General features: G+C 39.3%; 1 protein-coding gene and 1 long non-coding RNA gene across 2 annotated transcripts in view; one reads left to right on the top strand and one right to left on the bottom strand.

Annotated features, from left to right (window-relative positions):
- LOC140733287 (uncharacterized) overlaps nucleotides 1-10,061 on the top strand; it is a 35,222-nt gene extending 25,161 nt beyond the window's left edge. The window contains exon 3 of the long non-coding RNA XR_012100256.1: nucleotides 9,836-10,061. This is a non-coding gene — a long non-coding RNA (uncharacterized lncRNA). The remainder of the gene's footprint in view (nucleotides 1-9,835) is intronic.
- Nucleotides 10,062-19,958: 9,897 nt separating this feature from the next.
- The window catches only part of tent5aa (terminal nucleotidyltransferase 5Aa), a 62,809-nt gene continuing 55,689 nt past the window's right edge, over nucleotides 19,959-27,078 (bottom strand). Inside the window, exons 2-3 of the transcript XR_012100254.1 lie at nucleotides 24,006-24,052; nucleotides 19,959-20,352 (exon numbers count right to left, since the gene is read on the bottom strand). The gene's annotated coding sequence lies outside the window, so the exon portion shown is untranslated. The remainder of the gene's footprint in view (nucleotides 20,353-24,005; nucleotides 24,053-27,078) is intronic.

Here is a 27,078-nt window from a genome sequence, read left to right as displayed (position 1 = left end):
GCAGAATACCAGAACAGTCATTAGAGCAGAAACATGAGAACATATCAAGACCACTGGAATAAAAATAGATAAAATCAGACTCATTCTTGAATGCTGGAAAACGGACCAATGGTCAGAGAATTTAAAAAAGCTACCTTGCTGATAAACTGAGGCTGCCGTTTAGCCTGGGATAGGCAAGCTTTAATCAGAAGATTTTTGTTAGCAATCCCTACAGGCTTTTATGGAATGATGAATGCCAAGATAAAATTAAAACCTACAGTGTGGGGGGTCATGGGGAAGGGGGTGAAATTGGTAAGTGAAAATAAAATTGCAGAAGACATAAAATGTGGCAATTTATTTTCTGACATCCGTGTCGTCAATCCCTGATAGAGATTTAATGCTCTCATTCACACCTGTGAGCATTACATATACATGTTATGTATGCTTGATTCACTTGTTAGCGTTTTTGGAAACTTAATTATATGTTTAATGAATTCAATCTTAATTTTAGTTTTCAGCAACAAATACAGGAATGAACTGACAGCTTCTGGTACCTGGAATTTATTTATTGAGCATATATTAAGGATATCCAGTTAATTACATATTACGTTTGTGAGCGACAGATCCCCAGGCATAGATCTGCCACAAAAAAATATATTGTGTATTGCTTTATGAAGCAAAAAAAATTAAAACCTTCCAGATATGCTGTCAGTGAGTTTACTCACGTTCCACTGACACACTAGAATTTCAATAGAAATCTATTTAGAAACTCAAGGATTAAGATAATCAGGATTAACGTTGTATTGGGTCTGCTTGTGACTGTCTTTCAGCTCCAAGCTTCCTTTATGAAACTCGTTCAATACGCAGCACCCAGAGTATCATATGCTAGGGCCAAAACCTAAACTACTTTCAGTATGATTTACAGAAGGATCTGGTTAGCATTTTGCATTCTGTGTTCTAATCCCTTTATTAAATGAATAATATAGCCTTAGAGATTCAGAGGCTCTATAGGCCACATATTTGTTGCAAACTATTAAGCAAATTTTGGTTTTTATAATGTACCTACTGACTTTGTTTTCAAATGATTTGGATTACTGGGTAAATTTTCATGGGAATAGTTTAATTTGAATAATTTCAACACAGACACATAAAAATCTCAAATTAGCTCACTTATTTGTTGCAATTAACACCCAATGCCTGGAACTAATTTTTCAAAAGTGGGAATGCAGTTCAACCACAATGAGCTGAAGTGTAAATTATGTGTTTTCACAGCAGGCTATTTCGCAAAATGCAGAGCGTCGTAGTAAACAGTCAATTATGTAGGAAAAGCCAAACACTGACTGGCAAAAAGAGAAGCAGAGTTAACATTTCAAGCCGAAGACCTTCTGTTCTGACAAAGCCTCTGCAACATGAAACATTAACTCTATGACTATTCCTAATAATGCTGTCTGGCCTGCTGAATGTTCACCACAACTTCTGTTTTAACTTCATCCTTCCGGTATCTGCACTTTTGTCCTATCTCTGTCTCCTAGATGTACCCAAAGCATTTGTCTGTTTCACTTTCAGTTCTATTTACTAATGCTGCACATAGAATTGAGAGTGAAACAAATAATACTTTAGGTTAGTGACTTTTCACTAGAACGATTGGTTTAGTATGTTTCTACTCATTGTTCACGGCTAGTTGCAGCTTAATCATTGCAGATGATTAAGATTCAAGATTATTTCTAATCATTCTTCAGTATACAAGTGTGAAGGCAAAATGATTGTTACTTTGGATCCAACAGAGCATTAAAGAAAATACAATAAACATAAAGAATACAATAAATATAAATATACAAAATCACCTTATGTACATAGACTGATTGTATGTTTAGCACATAAAGTGACGCTTGTTCCAAGAGCATCCTGACCCTATGGTGACTTTGACAAGTGGTGGTGGGTTAATGGGTATTGATCAGCCTGATGGCTTGGGGGAAGTGACTGCTTTTGAACTTGGTGGTCCTTGCGTTGAAAGTGTAACATTGAATGCTTCACGAGGACGTCTCAGTTGTTTTCTCTTCAGACAAATCTTTCATTGGCTTTGATGCCAGCTATTTTGTAAATGGCAACAACCTTGTTGTTAAGAGACAATAGGCAGTTTTAAGTTAAAGTTCAGACCGTTGAGAGGACAAACTTGGAGATGACAACAATAAACACAAGATACATCAGGTACCTCAAATACAGTGCAGCGCACTGCAGTTCTCCGGGAGAATTGCTACTTGTATCACAGAGGAGGAATAGTGGCATCTTTTTGTCCTGCTGTTGATTCCACACAAGCTGGTAGTTGACATGCTACCATGGTATGATTATGGTACTTTCCTGGCAAGCAGGATTTCATATTGAGCGTGTGAGTGCAGAAGAAACAAATACAGCCTTGTATCTGCTGAATGGGAGAGAGGCAGGGGAAATGATGGGAAGGAATGGTGGGGTAATTGGTAAGCAGCGAGAATGGCCAAGTAGAGACATGCTGATAGTCAAGGTAGGAATTTTCCTTGTTGCAACCAATTTATTTATATGTTCTGTCATTCATGAGAATTCTGTTTCAAATGTACATTTAATATCAATGTATACAGTAAACAACCTGAAATTCATTTTCTTCACATAAGTCCACAGAATGATAGAAGCATCGCAGCCCCAAAGCCACCCCTCCCCCGTTGCACAAGCAGCGGCAAAAGCATTAACCCCCCCCCCCCCCCACTCCAACCCCATTGCACCAGCAGAAGCACCAAAGAGTCCATCAAACTACAGTTCACAAACCAGCACCTCCATATCTCAGACAGGCTCCCTCTCTCCAGTAAGGGTGGGAGAGGTTGCTCGTGCAACAGAGAGAGCAGAGATTTGCAACTTGCTGTTCCAATTTTACAACCTTCCGCATTACTTCTCCAAGTTCATCCCCCACCCCCATTTTGAGAACCAACAGGCAGGGGGAGGGGGGGATTGCTTGAGTACAGGGGCCTACCTCCGACAGCAGCTGACGATTAGCAAACACGTCACCTGCTGTCTCAGTGTTCTAGTCTTGATGTGTTACAGAATTATTTGGAAGTCTAAAGTATTACCGGTACACTGATTCCTACACTACCATTGTCCACCATAGAAAGGTTTAATTTTATTTTCAATGTATGATTAATTGCCTTGAATATTGGCTGCAACTTTGCATTTCGTGCCTTGTCAACAGATAATCTTCTCATGAGAAGCATAAATATATGAATTTTATAAGCCCCTTGGGTTTTATGGCCTACATCTAAATTCTCTAAAGAAATACTGTGTTTTTGGTATATATCTGTATGTACTGGAGAAGTTCTAGTAGATTGAACACCTAGTCAGGAAAGGAGGAAGTAAAATGTGGGAACCTACAGGTTAGTTCACCTGATATGACATTAAAAAAAATATGGAATTCATTATAATATCAGTCGTGAGTCATTTAGAAAACCATAACAGCATTAATCAGGGTCAACATGATTTTATTCAATATTCAAGATCGTTTAATGTCATTTCCTGTACACACGTGTAAGGAGAACAAAATAATTGTTACTTCGGATCCGATGTAGCACAAAAAAAAACAAAATATAAAGGGCACATTAATAATAATAATAAACACACAATAAATATAAATACTATACATAAGATAGCTTGTATACATAGATTGATTGTATGCCCTTTAAGTAACTCTAGGCTGTACATAAGGTGAGAGATGGGAAATAATAACGTAGTGTGGAGTTAGTGGGTGGGGTGTTGATCAGCCTTACTGCTTCGGGAAAGTAACTGCTTTTATAACCATATAACCATATAACAATCACAGCACGGAAACAGGCCATTCCAGCCCTCCTAGTCCATGCCAAACTCTTAATCTCACCTAGTCCCACCTACCCGCACTCAGCCCATAACCCTCCACTCCTTTCCTGTCCATATACTTATCCAATTTTACCTTAAATGACACAACTGAACTGGCCTCTACTACTTCTACAGGAAGCTCATTCCACACAGCTATCACTCTCTGAGTAAAGAAATACCCCCTCGTGTTTCCCTTAAACTTTTACCCCCTAACTCTCAAATCATGTCCTCTCGTTTGAATCTCCCCTACTCTCAATGGAAACAGCCTATTCACGTCAACTCTATCTATCCCTCTCAAAATTTTAAATACCTCGATCAAATCCCCCCTCAACCTTCTACGCTCCATTGAATAGAGACCTAACTTTTGAATCTGATGGTCCTGGTGTGGATGCTACGTACCATGGCCTCCTCCCTGACAGGAGTGGGGCGTCAAACAGTCCATAATCAGAGAGTGTGGGATCCTTTGTGATGTTACTGGCCCTTTTGTGGCACCTTTCTGTACATACGTCCTTGATGGCGAGTACCAGTGATGTGCAGCATAGCTTTGACCACCCAGTGCAGAGCCTTCCTGTCCATTGCCGTGAAGTTTCCATACCAAACACTGATGCAGCTTGTTGGGACGTTCTCTACTGCACATCTATAGAATGACGTGAGTGTGATTATACAAAGTCTAGCTCTTTTTGGCCTCCTTAGGAAATAGAAGCTTTGGTGAGATTTCTTGAATGTGTGGGACGTGCTCCGAGACCATGAGAGGTTCAGGAAAGTGAAACCATGTTTGACAAATTTATTAGAGTTCATGGAGGATATAACAGGCAGAACAGAATAATAAGAACTAATAGGTGTACTGTGGTATCTTTGGATTTCCAAATAAGATGTAAAATAAAAAGGTTAATCCACAGAACAAGAACTAATGATATTTATAGCTATGTATGAGCACTGATAGAGAAATGACTACACAAATGAAAACAAAGAGGCAGGGATAATAGCTCATATATTTGTGTTGCACAAACACTACTTTTCAGGTGCTATCCCACACCAGTTCCTATTCAGACATTTTAGTTGAGAGAAAAATCAGGTCAAATACCTTAATTTACTTTCATACACTGCCAAGTGAGAATACACCCGCAAGGTTTTAAATTGCTTAATGACTATAAGTAATAGCATTATAAGAATACAAAGGACAGGTAATATGATTTGAATTATTGAGTAATGAATCCATCAAATTTGATAGTTGAGTATTGAGTCATAGAGTTAAACAGCACAGAAACAGACCTTTCGGCCTAACTCATTCATGCTGGTCAATTGCCTGAATTTAGCTCATTTGCCTCTAAACCTTTCCTATCTATAAAAATAAATGTCTTTTCAAAATCATAATTGTGGCAGCCTCTACCACTTCTAGCAGCTTACCCCATATACCCACCACCTCCTGTGTGAAAATCTTGCCGCTCAATTTCCTTTTAAATATTTCCTCTCTCTTTAAACATACCTATGTCTTCTAATTTCAGGCTTCCCTACCCTGGCAAAAAATCTGTGATCATCCACCTTACCTAAGCCCCTCCTGATTTTATAAGCTCAAGGCTTAAATTTCTTCATTTTAGTTAAAACAGCTTGTGGCATCGAGCATTATCCAATGTCTCCCCACAACTCAAACCCTCCAGTCCCAGTAGCATCTTTGTGGAAAACTTCTGTATCCTTTCTGGCTCTACTCACAGATAGCCAAATGACCATTAAGGGGACTTACTCATTCCCTAGTTACCTATTTTGCTCTTAATATACCTATAGAATTTCTAAGGATTATCCTTTACATTATCTGCAACACGTATTTGCTTTATTATTAATGATTTTAATTCCCACCATACACTAAATTTCCAAATGATAGATTGAAATGAGTGAAGTCTGCAGGACCAACTTTTCATCAGAAGGTAGAAGCTTTTTTGTAAAGTGGTTGATTCTGTGTAATAACCTAGCCTCATTATAGGCTGCTTTTAAAATCAAAGCTAAACCCAAAATCTTCTAAACAGTTGAATCTGTGCAAACAATGTATGTTCTTTCTTTGCATATAGAAAATGCATCTCCACAAATTCCTCAATGGTTTGAAGTTCTACCAAGTTCTTCAAATTTCCTGCTGTGACTTTGCTGTTCATTAAAATCTTCGAAAGAAATGAGACGAACATCCACTCTCAGCCACTTGTCTGCACTTCTCTCTCAATGGAGCTATCCAAGATGCTGAATATTTTTGGCATTTTGTGTTTCTGTCTTTTTTATTTTCTCTCCATCAGCACTTTTCGTAGCTTTAAGCAAAAACAGTGACAGTGAAATATCATGAATCACTTCATTCAACAAATTATAATTTGGATCTTGCTTCTTGGAAAACTGAAAACAACGTTCATTCGGCACTAATTTGTGAACTGTCACAAGATGAATCTCCAATTAACCTGAATTCTGGTGATTCTGATTGTGGGAGGAATTATTCAAAACCTGTTTACATCAGACTCCAAGTCCCTCTAGTGATTTTTCCACCATCAGTGTTTCAGCTATTTAAATTCCTAATGTGAAGCTTTGAAAAATAAATGTTCTACTTCTGTGCTGCTGGCACACATCAGAGCAGACCAGAAAACTGTGGGCTTTCAGGCTGATTTTCCATCCTTTAAAATTAATGGACAGCGCAACAGGACAGAGCTATGCAGGCTGCCCCACATGCATTCCTAATATGCGGATGAGGAACACTGAAGGGAATTTTACATGCTGTTGCACTATTAGGGAATTTGCTGGTATGGGAATATGTGGTCTTCAGTAAACATTTCTTTCCAAAAACAAACAAAGAGACTATACAGTAGAACATTTATAAATTAATGTTTCCAGGTTCTAATATGCAGTTTCTTCAAGTCTAAACTTGTATCTGAAGAAAAAAATATTAGGAAATTCAACATTAAAATGCTCCTCAATGCAAGAATATAAATAATATATCAATACCATAGTAGAGCATCTGAAAATGTTTTAGGAACTGTGACCAAATAATAATTATTCATTGCCTTGTCTCTGTAATTTGGGAGGGAAACCATGTAGGCACAGGGAGAATGTGCAACCACTATGTGAAATGCACCAGAGGTCAGAATCTGGCCTGGGCTGGTGGAGGTCAGAGATAGCTGCACCACTTAAAATGTGTCATCCCCTAAACTGGAGTGCAAACATATCATAATCTAATGAGAATAAAACTAAAATTAGCTATTACTTGTAGACAAAATAAGAGGAATCAAAACAATGAAAGATGAAGACAGTTGCCTAAGTTGGAAGAGTTGACCACAAACAATTCAAGGTCGCCATAATATCGAGCATTGCCATTAGCTGTCTCCACTTTCTCCAGCACCTTTTTTCAGGCAAGCATAAGACAAGGAAGGGAAGGTAAGCAAATCATCAGGGTGACCGGTGGCATTGACTTCCCACATCATGAAGACCCTGGAGAGACTTGTTCTAGAGTAGCTCCGGCCTATGGTTAGGCCACACTTAGACCCCCTCCAGTTCGTCTACCAGCCCCGACTAGGAGTTGAGGATGCCATCGTCTACCTGCTGAACCGTGTCTACGCCCACCTGGACAATCCAGCAAGCACTGTGAAGATCATGTTTTTTGCCATCTTCAGAAGTTTTCTGATGACTCTGCCATAGTTGGATGCATCAACAAGGGAGATGAGGCTGAGTACAGGGCTACGGTGGGAAACTATGTCACATGGTGTGAGCAGAATCATCTGCAGCTTAATGTGAAAAAGACTAAGGAGCTGGTGGTGGACCTGAGGAGGGCTAAGGTACCGGTGACCCCTGTTTCCATCCAAGGGGTCAGTGTGGACATGGTGGAGGATTACAAATACCTGGGGATACAAATGGACAATAAACTGGACTGGTCAAAGAACACTGAGGCTGTCTACAAGAAGGGTCAGAGCCGTCTCTACTTCCTAAGGAGACTGAGGTCCTTTAACATCTGCCGGACGATGCTGAGGATGTTCTACGAGTCTGTGGTGACCATTGCTATCATGTTTGCTGTTGTGTGCTGGGGCAGCAGGCTGAGGGTAGCAGACACCAACAGAATCAACAAACTCATTTGTAAGGCCAGTGATGTTGTGGGGGTGGAACTGGACTCTCTGACGGTGGTAACTGAAAAGACGATGCTGTCCAAGTTGCATGCCATCTTGGACAATGACTCCCATCCACTCCATAATGTACTGGTTAGGCACAGGAGTACATTCAGCCAGAGACTCATTCCACCAAGATGGAACACTGAACGTCATAGGAAGTCATTCCTGCCTGTGGCCATCAAACTTTACAACTCCTCCCTCAGAGTGTCAAACACCCTGAGCCAATAGGCTGGTCCTGGACTTATTTCCACTTGGAATAATTTACCTATTATTATTTAATTATTTATGGTTTTATATTGCTATATTTCTACACTATTCTTGGTTGGTGCGACTGTAACGAAACCTAATATCCCTCGGGATCAATAAAGTATGTCTGTCTGTCTGTCTGTCTGACAACAGGAGTGCTAAATATTGACTCTGAATTCATAGTATTTCATGGCCTTGAATGAAACATGAATAATAAATCTTCCTGATCATCATTGACCAGCACTTCCTTTAAGCCCATGAAAATTTCCCTGTAAAATATAATTTTAGGAGAGTGGATTGAGGATTTCAAGAGAGTGGAAATTCAATATCCATCACAAGATGAGCTTAGTCATTATACAGTCAATTGAATTGGCCAAATTCTGAAGACAGGGCCCACAGCAGGTGGTGTGGACCACAAAGAGGAAATGATTTACTAATCTACTGGTCAGAGTAACCACCATGTAATCTTTGTGGAGATAAAGTTATCCTCCTTTTAATGTCCTACGGACAATGTGTAAAGCCTGTTAGAACCAGAAGAAACGTAACAGTTCAAACTATGCATCCAAGGGATACAATAGGTCACAAGTAGATACAGAGCCTCATCACAAGACTATCTGTAATCCTATGTATTGTTGTTGTCTTTTCCTTCAATTAAAATGCAAAAAACTAACAATGGTTCAATGAGAATTATAGATGTGTGTGCCAGGAACAGTACCAGGAATATCTGAGAATGGGAACCAAACTCATACAATGAAGGAGTGTGCTTCACTTTAGCATACTTTCAATAAAGTTAAATGATTGTATAAGTTAAGCATCCACATTATTGGTATGTCCAGTCAGAAATTGCAGGAGAAAGCAGCTCAATAAACTTCCCTGTTCCCAATAAGATGGCTCCCAGCAAACAAGTCCAAAGGCTAAACCTAGTGAGATTAGAACCATCTTCAATTAGAAGTGTGGATTATATGATTCAATCTCCTCACAAGGCCTTCCCCCACCAGCACAGAAACCAATCGTTTGGTGACTAAACCTCATGTGGCATGAAAAGATATAGGATGACTAAACAGGTATGATGCCTTACTATTAGCTGTCTGCTGTACTGTAGACCCATGATCCAGGTGCTCGCTTTATACATGGACATATCCTGTCCTCAAAAGAAAGGGATAGAGAGGCTTCGGAAGTCTCCAGAATAAAGAATAAGGAAAATACTCATCTTAATCATCACCCTACAGAGGACAGTTAAAACCGGCGAGAGGATCACTGGGGTCTCCGAGGGGTGATTGATAAGTTCATGGCCTAAGGTAGAAGGAGTCAATTTTAGAAAACCTAGCAGATTTATTTTTTATTTTTAACATAGATTTATTTTTCAACATAGTCCCCTCCTACATTTACACATTTAGTCAAGCGGTGCTGGAGCATACGGATCTCTTCTTTGTAGAAGTCGTCATCTTGGACCTCCAGAAAGTGGTCCACAGCAGGGGTGATTGATAAGTTTGTGGCCTAAGGTAGAAGGAGATGAGTTATACAGCTCTCGTTACATGCACAAGCAGTTCAACTCTTTGAGTAATTATGCAGGAAGTTTGAAGTTAATAACTTTTGTGGTATTTCTGTTTCAGATAATTGAAAATTGCAAGTAAGCACTGTCTGAGAAAATGGACAACGTCGGCCTTCGTGCAGTTCAAGGGCTTATCACCCGAGGAGGTCCACGAGGACATTATGGCAACACTAGGGGAGGGTGAAAAATAAATGTGCTAGGTTTGCTAAAATTGATGCCTTCTACCGTAGGCCACGAACTTATCAATCACCCCTCGTATATATGTACAGTCAGATGCTGATAAACCAGGGCTCTATTTGACTCAGGTGTGTGTTCTTTCAATATCACTTATTAGGTTTAGAGTACTAGTTGACCCTTCTGTTGCTGAAATAAAAACTGACAAGTAGGAAGGTGGACCCAAATAAATTGAGTTTACAACCAGTTTTGAAGAGAATTAGATATGTGTGGAGGTTGCCTGACAGAAACAGTCATGGAATTCTAAGTCAGCAGAGTTTTTCTACATACTCAGCATCTCTCTCACATTCACCACGAGCAGCATATTAGAACACACATCACCTGATACTTGAGGTGGTTAATTTAACATTTTGCTCACTTTTGGGTTGCAAAGAATATCACCTATGTTGGAATAGAAAAACAAGTTTCTTCAGAATTTACCAATGTCCCCAGAGTTCCTCTGGCTCAGATCACTAGCTCTGTCAGCAGCTGCGTATCTCACTTACTACTTTAAAATTATTCCATATGGAAGTGTATACCTAGAGACCCACTTCGCTACATAATTAGAAGCCTCACAAGAAGAATTTGGTGAATTAATTTTTTATTGTCACCTAGTGAGGTGGAGTGAAAAATTTACCTTGCATACAATTCATACAGATCGATTCATTACAACAGTGCACTGAAGTGGTACAAGGTAAAACAATAACAGAGTGCAGAAAAACAATGTGTTACTTTTACAGAGAAGGTTCGGTGCAGGATTCGTAATTCTTAGAGATACAAAATTAGATTTAAATGATAGGGCAATTATAATCGAAATAATGAGTGGATCTGCAGGCAGCAGCTTACAGTGAGTTACCATACTCCAGCACTATCATGCTAAATGATTCCACTTACTACTCCTTTTATTAAAGTGGATGATCTGTGATACAATGGATCTGGTTGTGGAGCTCACTTATCCAAAAGGTAGGTTGTGGATGCAAAGTTGGAGTTCTAACCCTGATTTGCACAAGACAGAAGGGATTGGAGTGCCAGTGGAAAATTAAATTAAACTAATTGACAATAAATTTGAAAAAGGATATTTTCAACCAAGCAATAAAATGCACAAAATAAAAGGGAACTAAATAACAATATTTCTTGATGAAAATCATAAAATGACTCAGTAGTACCAGCTCAAAACTTAGTTTGTTAGAATTTAATGTATTTGGGCTAAATAATATATTTATAATAGCTTTACAAGTAGTCCTTAAGACCATAAAACATAGGAGCAGAATTAGGCCATTCAGCCCATTGAGTCTGCTCTGCCAATCCATCATGGCTGATCCCAGATCCCACTCAACCCCATACACCGGCCTTCTCACCATATCCTTTGAAGCCCTAATCGATCAGGAAACTATCAACTTTCGCTTTAAATATACCAATACTAGTCACAGTCTTAACAGTTTGAGCCTTCGATCTATATGGAGTATATTGTAGAAGGATAAAGTTATTTATAGTGACAGTCTGTAAGGTACAGTTCTGCAGAATATAAGGATATAACAATAGGTATACATCACCCATAAAGGGCTGCACAGAAAAGTCAGCGGCTGAAAGTAGAGACGAGACTCTCGTCCATGTCTACTATAGCTGCTCAGAAGTATCCTTCACAACTGTTTCATATTACATAAACTGTTTCAAGATGCATGTTCTACTTACATACAGGGTTTGTCATGCTTGCTGATGCTTTTTTGATATGCAAAACCTAAGCTTAATCTTTACCAGCCAATCTTCTAGTGACCTCCAGAGTTATCTACAAGAAACTAAATGAGCTGAGCAATCAGTCTTAGCCTGTACAAAGGGCAACTGGAACACACTTGCAATTCGATAAGGACTACATAGTACAATAACAAAACAGATCAGATGAGTGCCAAGGACAGAAAACGAAATTTGCATCGCTCATTTCTAAAGCTTCTGGGTTACAAAACATAGTATAACACAGGAGCTGGGCCTTCAGTCCACGGTGTTGTTCTGAACTAAGAAACCAAAAGAAAAAAAGTGCGTGAGTAGACTTTACAATCTATGCACAAATATAATAGTCTAAAGCAAATAGAAGAAAAAAACTATTTGAGGATTTCAGCTCATTAAGCAGCATCTGTTGGGGGAAAGAATTGTTGATATTTTGAAATAAGATCCCGGATCAGGACTGAGAGTGGAGAAGGGAGACAGCCAACAGGAAGAGGAGAGAGGGAGGGGCAATACAGGTGCCAATGGGTGATGGGCGGACTGAGCAGGGATGAGGGATGATGGGAAGATGGAGCCATGTAGAGAAGGGGGAGTGATGGAGTTGATAGAGGCAGGTGGGTGACAGATGGAAGCAGTCAAGGGGGGAAAAAGGTAGAAGGACCAGGTTGGGGAGAGGGGGAGGGATGAAAGTGGAAACAGCTGCTGGAGGGTGATAAGTGGAGACATCAAGATCTGGACTTATCAGTATAAACAGGATGCAAGATAACCTTTTCACTGCACCTTGGTACATGTGACAATAATAAACTAACTTACCAAAATCTTTTTGGGAGAATTCCAATTGTATAGAGAAATGAATCTATAGTATTGGAATGTTACAAGTAAGGAAGGGGATAATGGGAACCATTAAGGGAGAAATAACGGGCAGCTGGTCTAGATTGGGGGAGGGGGAGAATTCAATGAGTGAAATGTGTAGGTAGAAGGTAGGTAGAACCAGGAGGGTTTGGGAAACAAAAATGGGTGACAGGGTGGCTGGAAGGGATTATAGGAACATTACAACACAGTATATGCCCTTCAGTCCACTGCATTATGCCGATCTGTTAACATACTCTAATATCAATCTAAGGAAGGAAAAGAAAAGAGGACAGGGTGTATATCAGAAGGACAGGAAAAGGGCATCACAGGAGGTAAGGATTATCTGAACATACAATCTTTAAAGCATTGGTTTGTGAACTAGCCAGGTGAGATACGAGGTGTTTTTCCTGTAGTTTATGTTGCACCTCACTCTAGCAGTGGAGAAGCCAGAGTACCGATAGGTCAGTGTAGGAATGGGAGGGGCAGTTAAAATGGCTGTAATCAGAACCGTGGGTTGGCCATCACAGTCAAGCGTGGTTGTTCTGCCAGCTGGTTCCCTAGCTTGCACTTGGTCTCACTGAAGTAAAGATTCAAAGATTCTAAGTACATTTATTATCAAAGAATGTGGAGCAGACTCGATGGGCCAAATGGTCTAATTTTCCTCCTTTATCTTATGGTCTTAATGTATAAATTATAAGCCTTGAGATTTGTTTGCTTACAGGCAGCCACAAAGCAAGAAACCCAAAGAACACGATTAAAAAAAAGAAAGGCCATAACCATAACCATTGCACTGAGAAAGAGGAAAACAAAACACACATACACACCATGCAAACACTAGCATTCTGAACCAGACTGGGCCTTTAGATCCACTCACGGGAGCCGCCATAGTAGGCCCAAGCCTCAATCTCAGTTTGTCACATTAGTGGGGCAAAAACTGCAAGACTCCTAGAGATGACAGACCCCGAAGCCCACAGTGGGAGCACTAAGTGCAGTGGAAGAGGCTGGAGGAGCTGCACATAAAGCTTTTCCTCACATAGAAGTGCTGTTTAGATTCTGGGATGGTGGTAAACTGGGGGAGGGGGGTGTTGTTTGTAGGAACAAATTTTGCACCTCCTGTGTTTGCAGAGGAAAGGGCCAGGGGTCAGGGAGGTAGATTGGGAGGGAAGTGTAGACCAGAGAGACACTGAGAGTGGAAAGCGGAAAGTCTGGGAGGGAAAGATGTACCTGATGGGGAGATCCCATTGTCAAAGATGATATGCTGGATATGACCACTTCTAGGGTGACTGCTGAGGACTAGATGAACTCTATCAGTGTTCCGTCTGGAGGGAGGTGGGGTGAGAGCAGAAACACAGGAAGTGGAGAAAGCATGAGATTGGGCTCCATCAACCACAGAGTGTGGCACGGTAGTGTAGTGGTTAGTGTAATGCTCTTACAGCACCAGCGGCCCAGGTTCAATATCTACATTCTCTGTGTGAGCTTCCTCCCAGTGCCGCCCGTTTCCCCCCGCATTCCAAAGACATACGGGTTAGCAGATTAATTGCTCACATGGCTGTAATTGGGCAGTGTGGTTTCTTTGGCCCAGAATGACCTGTTACCATGCTGTATCTCTAAATAAAATTTTTTTAAAACACAAAAGAAGGGAGGCCTTGTTTTCTAAAAAAGTAGGATAGTTCAGACATACTGGAAGGAAAAAAATCTCATCCTGAGAGAAAGTGCAGTGGAAATAGAAACACCAGGATAAAGGAAATAGACATAGTGGGGGCGGGATAATCTAGGTTGCTCTAGGTCTCCGTGGGTTTATAGTAACTGCTTGTAGATTTGTTTCTTGAAATACAGATAGGGAGATCCAGAAAGGAAATGTTAAAGATTGAAAAGGGGCACAAGGAGCAATTTTTTTTTTCCACAGAAAAGGTGGTGAATGTATGGAATAAACTGTCAGAGGAAGTTCTAGAGGTTGGTACAATACAATATTTAAAAGAGATTTGGAAGATTAATAGATAGAAAATGTTTGGGGGGGGGGTTCCTAATCCTTGGACCCCTTGCTTAATGGCATTGGTCTATGCCATAAAAAAATGTTGGGCACCCCTGGTTTAGAGGGAAATCGACCAAATACAAGCAAACAGGACTAGCTCAGATTAACATCCTGGGCAGCATGGACAAGTTCAGCTAAAGGGCCTGTTGCCATAGAGACACAGACTCTGTGAGTCCATGATTCTACAAGTGATGTGTCAGAATGGTCTAAGTGAATTTGAGAGAGGCAGAAGTTAGTAGTGTAGGTAATAAAACTGACAAATTCTGCGCTGTGGCAGAGAGCAGCATCAACGCAGTTGCTGAGCTAACGGATAAAGACATGAAGACTGGTACCAAAAAAGACTTGAAGAAAAGATTGTTCCATGTAGCCAATGAAAAGATATTATGACTGACAGAATTTTTTAAAGCAGTATTTATTGATGTTTAGGATTTCATGTTTATCCTCTGCTTCCTAAACTTTACTTGGTAATGAAATTGTAAAATACAGTGTACAAATTGTGTTTTTTATTAAATAGTTTCAAGGCTTGAAATTATCTTTAATCATTGATGTAGAGATCATAGGGCAAAGCTGAAATTTTGAGCTATTTTCAGGAAAACAGAATTCACAAAGCAGGCTATGGTACTTATCTTTCAAGTAAATGAACTACAATTAGCTAGTCAACAGTCATATGATGGAAGAAATTGTAGCATTTGAACCATAGCTGTACTGGCGACACTTAGTATTACATAATACTTGCTGTAGATACAAGATAAGGGATTGGTCATTTAAAATGGAAGGCAGTAAAAAAAATCTTCTTGCAGAAGGTGCAGTATTATTGATATTCTCTGCATTAGGAGTTGAGATTTTATTATTAAAAATATTTAAAGTAAATGAACTTATGAAATTTGGGCGACTGAGATCTACGCGGAGCTGGCTCATAGAGGAGTTGAGGCCAGTATAGATTCGTCATGATCATGTTAAAAGCAAGGCTATCTTGAGAAACTGAGTAGCCTAATCCTATTGATATTTTCTTCTGAGAAGAGGGCCATTTGATTCCAAAGGCTTATTCCATTGTTTGTAGTCCACACAAATCTTTTCCCACAACACTTTATTGCACATTCTCCATCATGATTGTAATTATTATAACTTATGGATTTAAATAACGTTTATTACTGATGAAAATTAAAGATGTCAGTGCTCCCAGTTCAGGAAAGAAAATATAATTAGATTCAGAATAACGCTCACTGCTCTACCATAACAATGGCTTTAGTGAAAGCTCAGACTAATGCCTGCTCTACGAGGGGTGATTGAAAAGGAGATGAGTTATGCAGCTCTCGTTACATGCACATGTAGTTCAACTCTTTGAGTGATTATGCAGAAAGTTTGAAGTTAATAACTCATCGGGGTGATTGATAAGTTTGTGGCCTAAGGTAGAAGGAGATGAGTTATTAACTTCAACCTTTCTGCATAATCACTCGAAGAGTTGAACTGCATGTGCATGTAGTGAGAGCTGTATAACTCATCTTCTTCTTCAAGCACCTTAGACCATGAACTTATCAATCACCCATGCTGTGGACACTTTCTGGAGGTCCAAGATCCGTATGCTCCACAACTGCTAGACGAAATATGTAAATGTAGGAGGGGACTATGTTGAAAAATAAATGTGCTAGGTTTTCTAAAATTGACTCCTTCTACCTTAGGCCACAAACTTATCAATCACCCGTCGTATGTACTGACCTGCACAAAGAAGAAACTTGGTTAAGACTATCCAACTGCGTTGATCCAGATAGAATTCCATTGTTTCAGCCCTTGGCCAAGTTAAAAGCTATTATTCAGTCTTGAACAACTGTTTGAATCTTTTTTTTTGTGAATTAAAAGGGTAAGAATAATTGAATAATTAAGAACATTTGAGGTAAGACCATAAGACTTTGGAGCAGAAATAGGCCATTCAGACCATTGAGTCTGCTCCACTTTTCCATCATGGCAGATCCCAGCACTCAACCCCATAAACCTGTTTTTTCACCATATCCTTTGATGCCCTGACCAATCAGGAAACTATCAACTTCCAAATTAAATATACCCATGGACTTGCCCTCCACTGCTGTCTATGGCACAGCGTTCTACAGATTGACTTCTCTTTGGCTAGAACAATTCCTCCTGTTTTAAAAGATTCCTGGAATCATCCTCATGAACCTCCTCTGGACTCTATCCAATGACAAAACCTTCTTTCTGAGATATGGGGCCCAAAACTATTGACAATACTCCAAGTGCAGCCTGATTACTGTCTTATAAAGCCTCAGCATTATTGCCTTGCTTTTATATTCTATTCCCCTTGAAATAAATGCCTACATTGCATTTGCCCTCTTTATCACAGTCTCAACTTGTAAATTAACCTCCTGGGAGTCTTGCATGAGAACTCCTAAGTCCCTCTGCACCTCTGATGTTTGAACCTTCTCCCCATTTAGATTATTTTCCATACTATTGTTCCTTTTAACAAAATGCGTTATCGTACATTTCTAAACGCTGCATTCTTTCTGCCACTTTTTTGCCAATTCTTTCAACAATTTGTCTAAGTCCTGCTGCAGCCACATTGCTTCCTCAGCACTACCTGCTCCTCCATCTTACTTCATATTATCCGCAAACTTTGCCACAAAGCCATCAATTCTATTTTCCAAATCATTGACAGCCAATATGAAAATTAATGGTCCCAATACTGACTCCTGAGGAATACCACTAGTCACTGGCAGTCAACCAGGAACTTGCATTCATGTTAGACCCATCATCTACTTGTAAACCTGCTGGCTAATCCTCAGCTCTATCATACTGTTTGCCATCCCCATTAGAGGTAACAAAGCCAGTAAGGGCATGAGACTGTCCTGCTCTGGTCTCTTGGTGTGTCGATCTATCATTTTCCACACAGTATCCTGCTGGTTTTCTAAAAGCAGGCTATGGATAGGAATCCTTGGCTGCAGTGTGAACAGTGGGAAATTATGGAAACGATTCATTTCAGGATATATTGAGAAAATTGGCCCACTTAAGTAAATGTCAACAGACCAACTGAAGTCTGAGGCTAGGTTATATAAATATGATACAGAGCTTAGCACTGCCTGGGGGAAGAAGAGAACTGCAGAACTTCTTTTCTGGGGGATGTTTGGTGTAGGAAGAATTGCAGAAGGGAACGTTTACAAAGAAATGCATGTTATTTTTATGGCTGACTGAGTCACCACATATCAATCATATGAATGAGCAGGGCTCAAATATCAGTCTCTTTGTTGTGGGTGTTAAACAGTTTACACAGTTAGCCATACATCTGAACAAAACTGTCAGTACAAGTGAACTGGGAGCCTTAAGCAGGTGTACGACATCAGCTTAATGTTAGTGGCCATCCTTAGGATCAACAGGCAGTAAAAGAAGGAAGGGAAATAACAGTTGTTGCCCACTTGACCTTTGCCCATACTATCACACATGGAAATCATGTGGTCATGCAAGACATTGTGATAAAAACAACAAAGTTAACACATGCTTGAGAGCCGTAAAGAGCATCTGCTGAGATTAAAGAAAATTTCTGAACCTTAGAAGTTTAGCAGTACCGATTTCAAATCTAACAATGATCATTCCTTGTCACCTTGCTCAACCTATTTTTGAGTTCAAGGTTTTGCATTCTAAGAGTCAAAAATGTTGATTGACTTAACCATTTCACTGATTGACAGTACTTTGCTTGTCTTTGGCAAATAACAAATGCAAGGCATTTAATTATTATATTTCTATCCAATCAAGCTAAAGCAATTAGAGGAAAACTTGTCTGGCTTTCAGGAGGCAGTATTACAATTAGCTCCAGTAGAGACTTTCTTCAAACATTGGCCCAACTGCACCCATAAGGAACATAACTGTTATTACCCAATGGGTTGCAAGGTTAAAACTAGAAAAAATGCAGATGTAACAAACTTTAATATCTGATATCTGACTGGATAGTCTCAACAGATATCCCTGTATATTTATGCTGCTTTATTCAAATGTGCACATATTTCTGCAAGCCTTAGCTGCTTCAGTAACTTTACTCTTTCTGTAGTGGTAAGCCACGTTTTGATCTGCTGTAGGCTTTTTGTATTTCCATAGTACTATTGAACAGGGGTTTCCAAGATGGCTGCAAAGGTCCATCAACAACAAAGAATTATCTGCACGTCAGATTCAGAGGGAAACATGCAAGTGATAGTACTCCTTTTCTTGGTGGTAGAAGACACAAATTTGGAAGATGCAGTCATGAGCAAATGCAGTGAATTTTGAAGGTGGTGTACGCAGTGCAGTAGCCTCTGTGAGCCAGGAGTGGAGGGTGGCTGATGGAGTATAAGTGAAGCTCAAAGTTCAAAGTACATTTATTATTGAAGTATGTATAATAGATACAACCTTACATTTGCTTACAAGTAGCACTTATCCAGGAAAGTGAAATGTATTCCATATGCCCCTGACTTACACCTTGTAGAAAGTGGAAAGAGCTTGCTTTCTTTCGGGTTATAACAGGGTTCCACCCCTGGGAACTGTAGCTAACCAGAACTGTCCACAATTTTGAAGAAAACACAAAACATTTATTGAGTGCCCTTTGGCCAGGCTACCAAAGGATGTAGGCCAGACTCTGCAATTTGCACTCAGTTTGTTTCAGAGATGACAATCAGAATTTACCTTAGCTATCCAAATTTTAAAATCTGCATTTCTGTTTTTCAAAGTCTTAGTTCTGGCTTTAGATCTCTTCATGCCCTCACCTTTCTTTAAGCCTGTAACTTCAATCAAAGATACAACTTCTTCACTGCCCCACCATCAACTTAGCGACCTTCATCTCTCAGAGTACAAGGGTTTAGAACATCTGCTCCATCCATTTCCAGTTTTCGCAGTCTCTCCTTCTTTAAAATACTCCTTCAAACTTACCTTTCGCAAGCTTTAGTTCATCTAGTAAAATCTCCTGGGCGTTTCACCATTACATATGTGTATTTTCCTTTGATAATGGTACAAAGGAGCACCTTGGGTTGCAGAGCTGCAGTTAAAAGGTGTTTTATTAATGGAGATTGTTGTTGCTTTTTCTGCACCACCATTAATTTCAGCAATATACTCAAGTGAACTTTCTCACCCTCCAGCTTAAATACGTGGCTGACTTTTTACTGATAAATAAGGCAGACTTTGTCCTCACTTCTGTGGAATTTATTGTCGCAGAAATTGGCTTCTAGCAGTTTACAAACTTTAAAGAGCTAGGCTGGTTGGATATATTTATTTTGCACAATTATTTTGAGATAGTAAGTACATCCATCACGCAGGTTTATTATCATTCAAACATTTATTACTTTGATGAAGACCTTTCCATGCAATCAGAACTATATAAAAGAAAACATATGTTTATACCACCTTTCAGGAATTAACAAGATTCCAAAGTACGTTTGCCACGGAATCGTCATGAAATAGGACGAGTGGATGCGATTGTGTTCAGTCATCAACACACAGCAATGTGATCATTGCAATATTGACAAATATGACTGAATGGCATTTGCAAGATGTTGATGGTGATTATATTTAGTTAATTGCTGTAATGGAATTTTTGATATCCATCTATGGGACAGATGAGGCCTCAAATGGTTTCATTCTCTACTGGAATTATTCAAAAATTCCATGATTTTAATCTGCAGCTCTCTACTGAAATTCCATCTAAGTTTCTTCTGGGCAAATTTCTTAAAGTTGGATTTAAAGCGTCAGCCTTCCTCCTCAGAGGTCAGAGCTACCAACAGAGCCACCATTAACACCTGCATAAATCAAAAGGGAAAGATTTTGTTTGAAATTCTGGTACTTTTTTAAAAATAGTTCATTTCCCTCATTTTTTTCAATTAAATGATGTGTTTTTTTCTGCTCTACTTTATGGTTCAGACCATGGAAGAAATGTTAACATAATGAGAAAAACAGCTGAATCTGTATTACAAATCTTGCAAAATTCTTTCTGCACAGCAACTCTTTCCGAGATTTTCACAGAACAGGAAAGGGGCCCCAAAATTCTTTGGACCTCAATTCCACCAATTATGCCAGGATTTCCTATACTGTTGACCTCCATCTCTGACGTGAATTGCAAAACCTGGGATTGCTCACCACCTCAGTCTCAAAGATGTCTTCTGGCCTTTCCAATAGATGTCAATCTCACTTACAAACTAGAAAGCACAGCTTAAAAGAACACTTTTGTCTATGAATGTCACATATATTAAAAGTTCAGACTTTCAGTAGTTCAGGCCTCGGCTCTATTAAGAACCTTGAGGTGAATTCTTTGCCCAAGGTTACTAAGAATACTTCCTGTATCCTTACTGGATTAGCAAATAAAGGAAGCAACAGTCTCCACTCCAACTGTTGTCACTCCAATCATTGTTTAGAGTGACTGATACTCCATGCTAATCCAGGTTATTGGAATAGACTGGTCATCAGAACCTGCAGAGAATGGTAAACATTGCCCGGTTGCACACGGGCTTATCACATCCTTCCATCTCCATCTCCCCCCCATCAGTAAGGTTTGCCATCCTGCCCTTTTTTTTTTACCAGCTTCATGATACAGGGGCTTGAAAGCCTGGACAACCAAACTCGAGAACATTTTCATCCCCAATACTCTCAGTGTTCTGAATCAATTAATTCCTTTAAACCCCCTTCCCAATAGTGCTACCATACTCTCAAATACTTTAGTTCTTCTCTTCCATTGTCGTCACTTTAGGGTTTCTATTTGCGTTATCTCCATTTGCACTATGTGGTCATTTTTCTTGCTGTATGTATGACAACCATGTACACTGGTCACATAAGCAAGGAATCTCATTGCACCCTGGTTGTATGATATTAAACTAATTTGAATCAGATAGTGCTACAGAGATGACCAATCACTTCTCAGCTCAAACAATGTACATGATACAGTTTCATTGTTGAAGTCAGTAGAACTGAATATCAGCTGGGAAACTTCATGCTATTAATTATATTAATTATGGCAAATTATCCGTGGTGCAGATAAAATTGGGGGTTGCTTACAGACAAGTGAGCAAATGGACTGAAGGGAAATAAGTGGACAATGGGATTGATAAGATTGCTCTGAAACTTGATGGGTTGAATGGCTCCTTTTACGTCATAAGAAAAAATAACATACATTTTGCATGATCATATCCAATTTCATACCATTTTTCTTATCCTATCATCATGTGCCTTGCTAATAGAGCTAATAGAGCCACTTTGTAACCTTCTATTTGGTGCACCTGCAATAGGAATATTGCAAGTTACTAGCTCTGTTAAGGCCCTGAACAGTGGCTAGAAAGAATCATGTTTATCACAAAGCTTAATGTCTTTTTTTGCTGGTAGAAACATTTTGGTGGTTCTGTTCCTTTAAAGTCCCAAGAGCTAATCACAGAATTAAAATGTAATCAATTCAAGAATTTCTGATGGAGCCAGACATCGTAGACTAGGTGAGGATGACGAATTTTCCTAAATGCATAGTGTTAGTGAACTAGATGAGTCATGGTCATAGTTACTGAGACAAGACTTGATTTTAGAAACATCCAGGAATTATGTAATTATCAGCTGCTATGCTGGGGTTCAAACTCATCTCTGCATCAGTTGTCTCTGTCTGCTCACCCAGTAACTTAGCCATTGAGCTGCCATAGCCATACTCTAGTAACCTCAATCCGCTTGCACTAATTGTTTGATCTGCAAACTACCTCTGAGCCTCCTCATTGAATTGTGCAAGGCTATAGTACATGAGTGCTTGAATACTCCTTGGTTACCAAACAAATATTTGAGGCTTCCCTCTGCTGACCTTAGAACACTGGATGCCAGGCTCTAACAAGCACTCTTTGTGTCCAGTGTTCACACATCATAAGAAATGCAAGAAGACATCATTTCTCCAAATTCAACTGTGAAATTGGGAAGTGGGAAAAGTTTCAAAATAATCAACGCTACTAATTCAGCAGAAATGGAGAGAACAGAAGGAAAGGTTTAGGTCATTATTTTCTTATACTCTCAATAACTTCATATGAAAACAAATCTTCAAGTAATTTTAGACCACAGAAGGAAACTGAAATAATTTTAACTTTACTTAGTTAGGTTATGATTTATTACTCCCACTTTCAGAATAAATCAGTATATGTAAAATGTAATACAGCTTGGCTATTATTATCCCCATCTCATGGGTAAGCACAAACATAGAACTGGTAAGAAACTCTTTTTGAAATGTTACACAAGATTCACTCAGGGACGGGCATTCCACAATTTTAAAAGCCTGAAGCAGAATAAGGAATTGGCTTACTGCCATTGCCTGTCACCGGTGTTAAGGTGAAAAAATTCAGTAGCATTCTGTTGACTGATTGTAACAGCTTGTTTTTTCATGTGTTTGGCTCCTTGGTTATGTGCAAACTGCAATAGGTGTGGGCAGTTTATCACAGGAATACCAGTGTCAGAAAAGCTTTGCAGTAGGATAAATCAGTCAAGTAAGATTCCATTACAGTTATTGTGATCAGATAATATGGAACAAAGCCAAAAGGGCAATGTCAGATTAAAAGCATAAATCTTTTTTGATTGGATTAGCTATTCACTGGGATCTACACTGTTATTTGGCCGTTGTGAATTCTGAAAAGAAAACAGTAATCAAAAATAAGAAGCCAAACCTTCGTTCAAATTTGCTTTTCATAAATTATGTTAACATTTTTTTCAAAAAAGTCACCAAATTCCTGAGATCTTTCTTTGATTAATCAATGAAAATTGGCAATGATATTAGCTTCCATAGTTACAAGGGTGTGGTAGTAAAGTGATTAAATTACTGGTTTATAAAACATAGGCTTATGGCTAATTGTCTCAAGAGTCTGAATCCCTGCATGGCATCTGGCAAATATAAATAAAACTGAGGAACCAGCATCGGTGACCAAGAGCAAAAATGTTACTAACTTGTCATTAAAAATGCCCATTGGGGGAGGAAGTCTGCTGTTTAGCTGGTCTACTTATACTTAACCATATACTGCATTGATGACAAAGAGTTAACAAGCCCTTCAAGTGAGAGACCAAAATATGGTAGCCTTACTAACAACATGCATGTCCAGAGATCAAATAGAAAGTGTTCTTTAAGAAGGGATCTAGTCACCACAGAAATATTTTTTTTAATTAACAAAATGTAACATTTTCATGTTATTGGGATAATTAATGGTAATCTCTTGAATTTCTGCAAGATAGTTTCATCAATAAGGCTTTGGCAATAGCTGGGCGATTGAGTAGCATTTAAAAGGCATAAATAACAAGTTAAAATTTGAATTGGCAAGTTGGCTTGATATTAGCACTTTTTGGAGAGGAGGAGGTTTCCCCACACAGAAACTACTGAACTTCTACACAGAATAAATGTTACGGCTTCCTGTGATGGCATACTCTGCACAAGAAACGTGTTCCAAAAACTTGCCTATTAATTGCAGATAAAGCCCATACCATCAGCACGACGCATTGAACCTGAAGAGCAAGCATAAAGGAAATGATTAAGTCAGCTTGCAAAGGAAAGAATACAGAACAACATCAAATGTTAAGCACCAGGTAGCTCCAAATCAGTTAAGTCACAATGAATTTGATGGAACTTTCCTTGAACTTCCATATAAATATAGAACCACAAGATATGCAAAATGGGTTTTGATTTGAAACTGTGTTTGATGCCAATATGTTGATGTGTTTTGATGTTGAAAATTCTCAGAAAAGGTGGTGGCCAGGCCCTGCAAAAGTAGTAATTCAAGTGGGATGGGCAGCTTCATGAGAAACTAGACATGGTGAACTCGACAAACTAGATATAGACATCTTTAGCCTACCAAGGGTATGATAACCATCATGGCGGTGGCTCACACTGAGCCTCTGAATCACAAAAGAACATTCCTCCTTTATGTTGACCTTGAGAAAAAATAAAGTAATTCTTCATCACATAACCACCCAGCACTATCCAGGATTAGAAATTAGATTAGGAAATATTGATCCATGCTACAGCTGTAGCTAGAAGGCTATTGTCACCAACTCTGCAGATGTACTTCTAATGTCATGAATCAAAGGCCTCAAAATTCCCTTTGCAGTGTCTAAACTTGCAAGTTACAATTGTTTTTTTGTTTGCAGAGCAGACTGGAAGAACCAAAATGGAGCAAGCTAGATTATATGGCCTCAGGAACAAACAAAAATCCTAATTAAACTGGAGGATTCCATCAACAAAGGTGTTGTCTGCAGAAATGGTAACATCTCCTGCCCCAAGCTCAAAAGTCAAAGTGTACTTTATGTGATATGCACAAGTACAAGTATACACAGCATCACAGACACATAATATCATTTCAGTTGCATATACAAGACATAAATTATATATAATGTTTACAAGCAAGAACAGAATTAGAACAAAAATAATCAAAATTCCAGACTAGATTGAGATAGGCTTAAGCAAAGCATCATGCTGGACGCTCGTTAACAGTCCTATAGTTGTTGGTGGCTCTGACGCACACTCTTCATGAAGCCTGATCATATCACACCCTAACTCCAGCTCCCAGACAACCCTAACCTACTGCAATTCCTCTCCCACCGAAACAGGTCAATGGCAGATGCCACATCCCTGTCTCAACGTTCACCCCTGCATCATCTGGACATAAAGAAACCTACTTTAGACCACTGTTTATTGACTGCAGCTCTGACTTCAGTACTATAATTCGAATAAAACTCATCACCAAACTCTGAGGTGTAAGAGTCAATACCTCCCTCTGCAATTGGATCCTTGACTACCTGACCGACAGACCACAATCAGTATTGATAGGCTGCAACACCTCTGCCATGAATATTATCATCACTAATGCTTCACAAGGTTTTCCCCTCAGCTCCCTACACTACTCCCTGTATACTCATGACAATGTAGCCAGATTTTGCTCTAACTCCGTCTACAAGTTTGCAAATGATATATCATAGTGGGCCACATCTCAAATAACAATAAGTTGTACAGTAAGGAGATAGAGAGCTTAGTAACATGGTGTCATGTTTTCAACTTTTTCCTCAGTGTCAGCAACATGAAAGAGCAGGTCATTGCCTTCGGTAAGGAGGGCCGTGCACATATAGATGTCTACGTCAATGGTGCCGATTCTACAACTTATAATCTCAGTATTTTTAATTTTTTTATTTGCACAATTTGTCTTCCTTTGCATATTGGCTGGTTTTCAGACTTTGTGTGTAGTTTTTCATTGACTCTATTGTATGTCTTTGTTCTGCTGTGAATGCCTCAACAAAAAAGAATCTCAATGTAGTATATGGCACTTGAGGCTTTCACCGCAAGTGACCTCTAGTCTTCAGGTAAAAGTACTCTTAATCCGTCCTGACGAAGGGTCTGCGCCCGAAACGTCAACAGCGCTTCTCCCTATAGATGCTGCCTGGCCTGCTGTGTTCCACCAGCATTTTGTGTGTGTTGTTGCTTAATCATTTTTGTTCACTAGTTCTTTGGAACATTTTACAAGTGCCATATCAATAAATTCCTTTTCTTGGTACTGCAGAATCAATATATAAGAGGAGGATATGAATCAATACCTGGAATTAAAACTTCACTCAAGTTTCTTACAAAAGAATGAGCAAGCTATCATGAATCTCAAGAATCTTGATTTAATGCCTGTTTTGCCATGGCCAATTATAGGAATATATAATTACAGGGTCTGCAGTGCAATGACTGGCATAGATGCAAATGCCTGATTTTATATTTACACAAGCCCGTTTTGTGTGGTAACTATTTACATTGGCTACACTTTTAACAGTTAGTAAATAATTGCTTCTGTTGATATACATTCAATAAGGTAGACTTTCAAACAGATGAATGGAAGGAATCTTGGCACTACCCTCAATATTTAAAAGCCACTCCCATTGAGAGAAGTTCCAATGGTTCCTGGTTCGGCTGCCAGATTCTAGGAGTGTCCTGCTAGAACAGGAACTGAAAGAATAATTGGCACGACAGCTTTCCTTTTCAGCCAGCACGACTACCTTTGAATAAACTAGGAAAATCTGACTTGGAGAAAATGACAGCGTGCTCCATTCCTTTTCCTCTTGGGTGCTGAAAGGATCAGCCCAGCAGAGAGAGCATTATGGGATGAACCACAGCAGGAAAATGTATTTAAAAGGAAAAGAATGAAGCGCACTGAAAAATGTTAATAAGACAACTGACATAAGTTTATTCTCTGTTATCCATTCATAGATTATGTACCAATATTGACACTTATAAATAACACAAATGTAGTTGGTCTTATCTCTAATAACCTGCTATCTAGAGAGGAGGTAGTCTGTCTTGCAGCATGGTGTGCCCATAACATCTTGGAGCTTAATGATATCAGGACTGTGGAAATGGTGATTGACTTCAGCTGACAACCCCTTCTTGCCCCCTCTCTATGGAAATTGATCTGTGTCTGTGGTCGAGTCATTCAAATTCCTAGCGACTGCCATTACCAATACACTAAAGCAGGACAAGCACTTCACATTCATCACTAGGA

The sequence above is a fragment of the Hemitrygon akajei genome, chromosome 9 (assembly GCF_048418815.1).
Source record: "Hemitrygon akajei chromosome 9, sHemAka1.3, whole genome shotgun sequence".
NCBI lineage: Eukaryota > Metazoa > Chordata > Chondrichthyes > Myliobatiformes > Dasyatidae > Hemitrygon > Hemitrygon akajei.
Note: the sequence above shows the minus strand (reverse complement) of the source record. Positions and strands in the feature narration are given on the sequence as shown.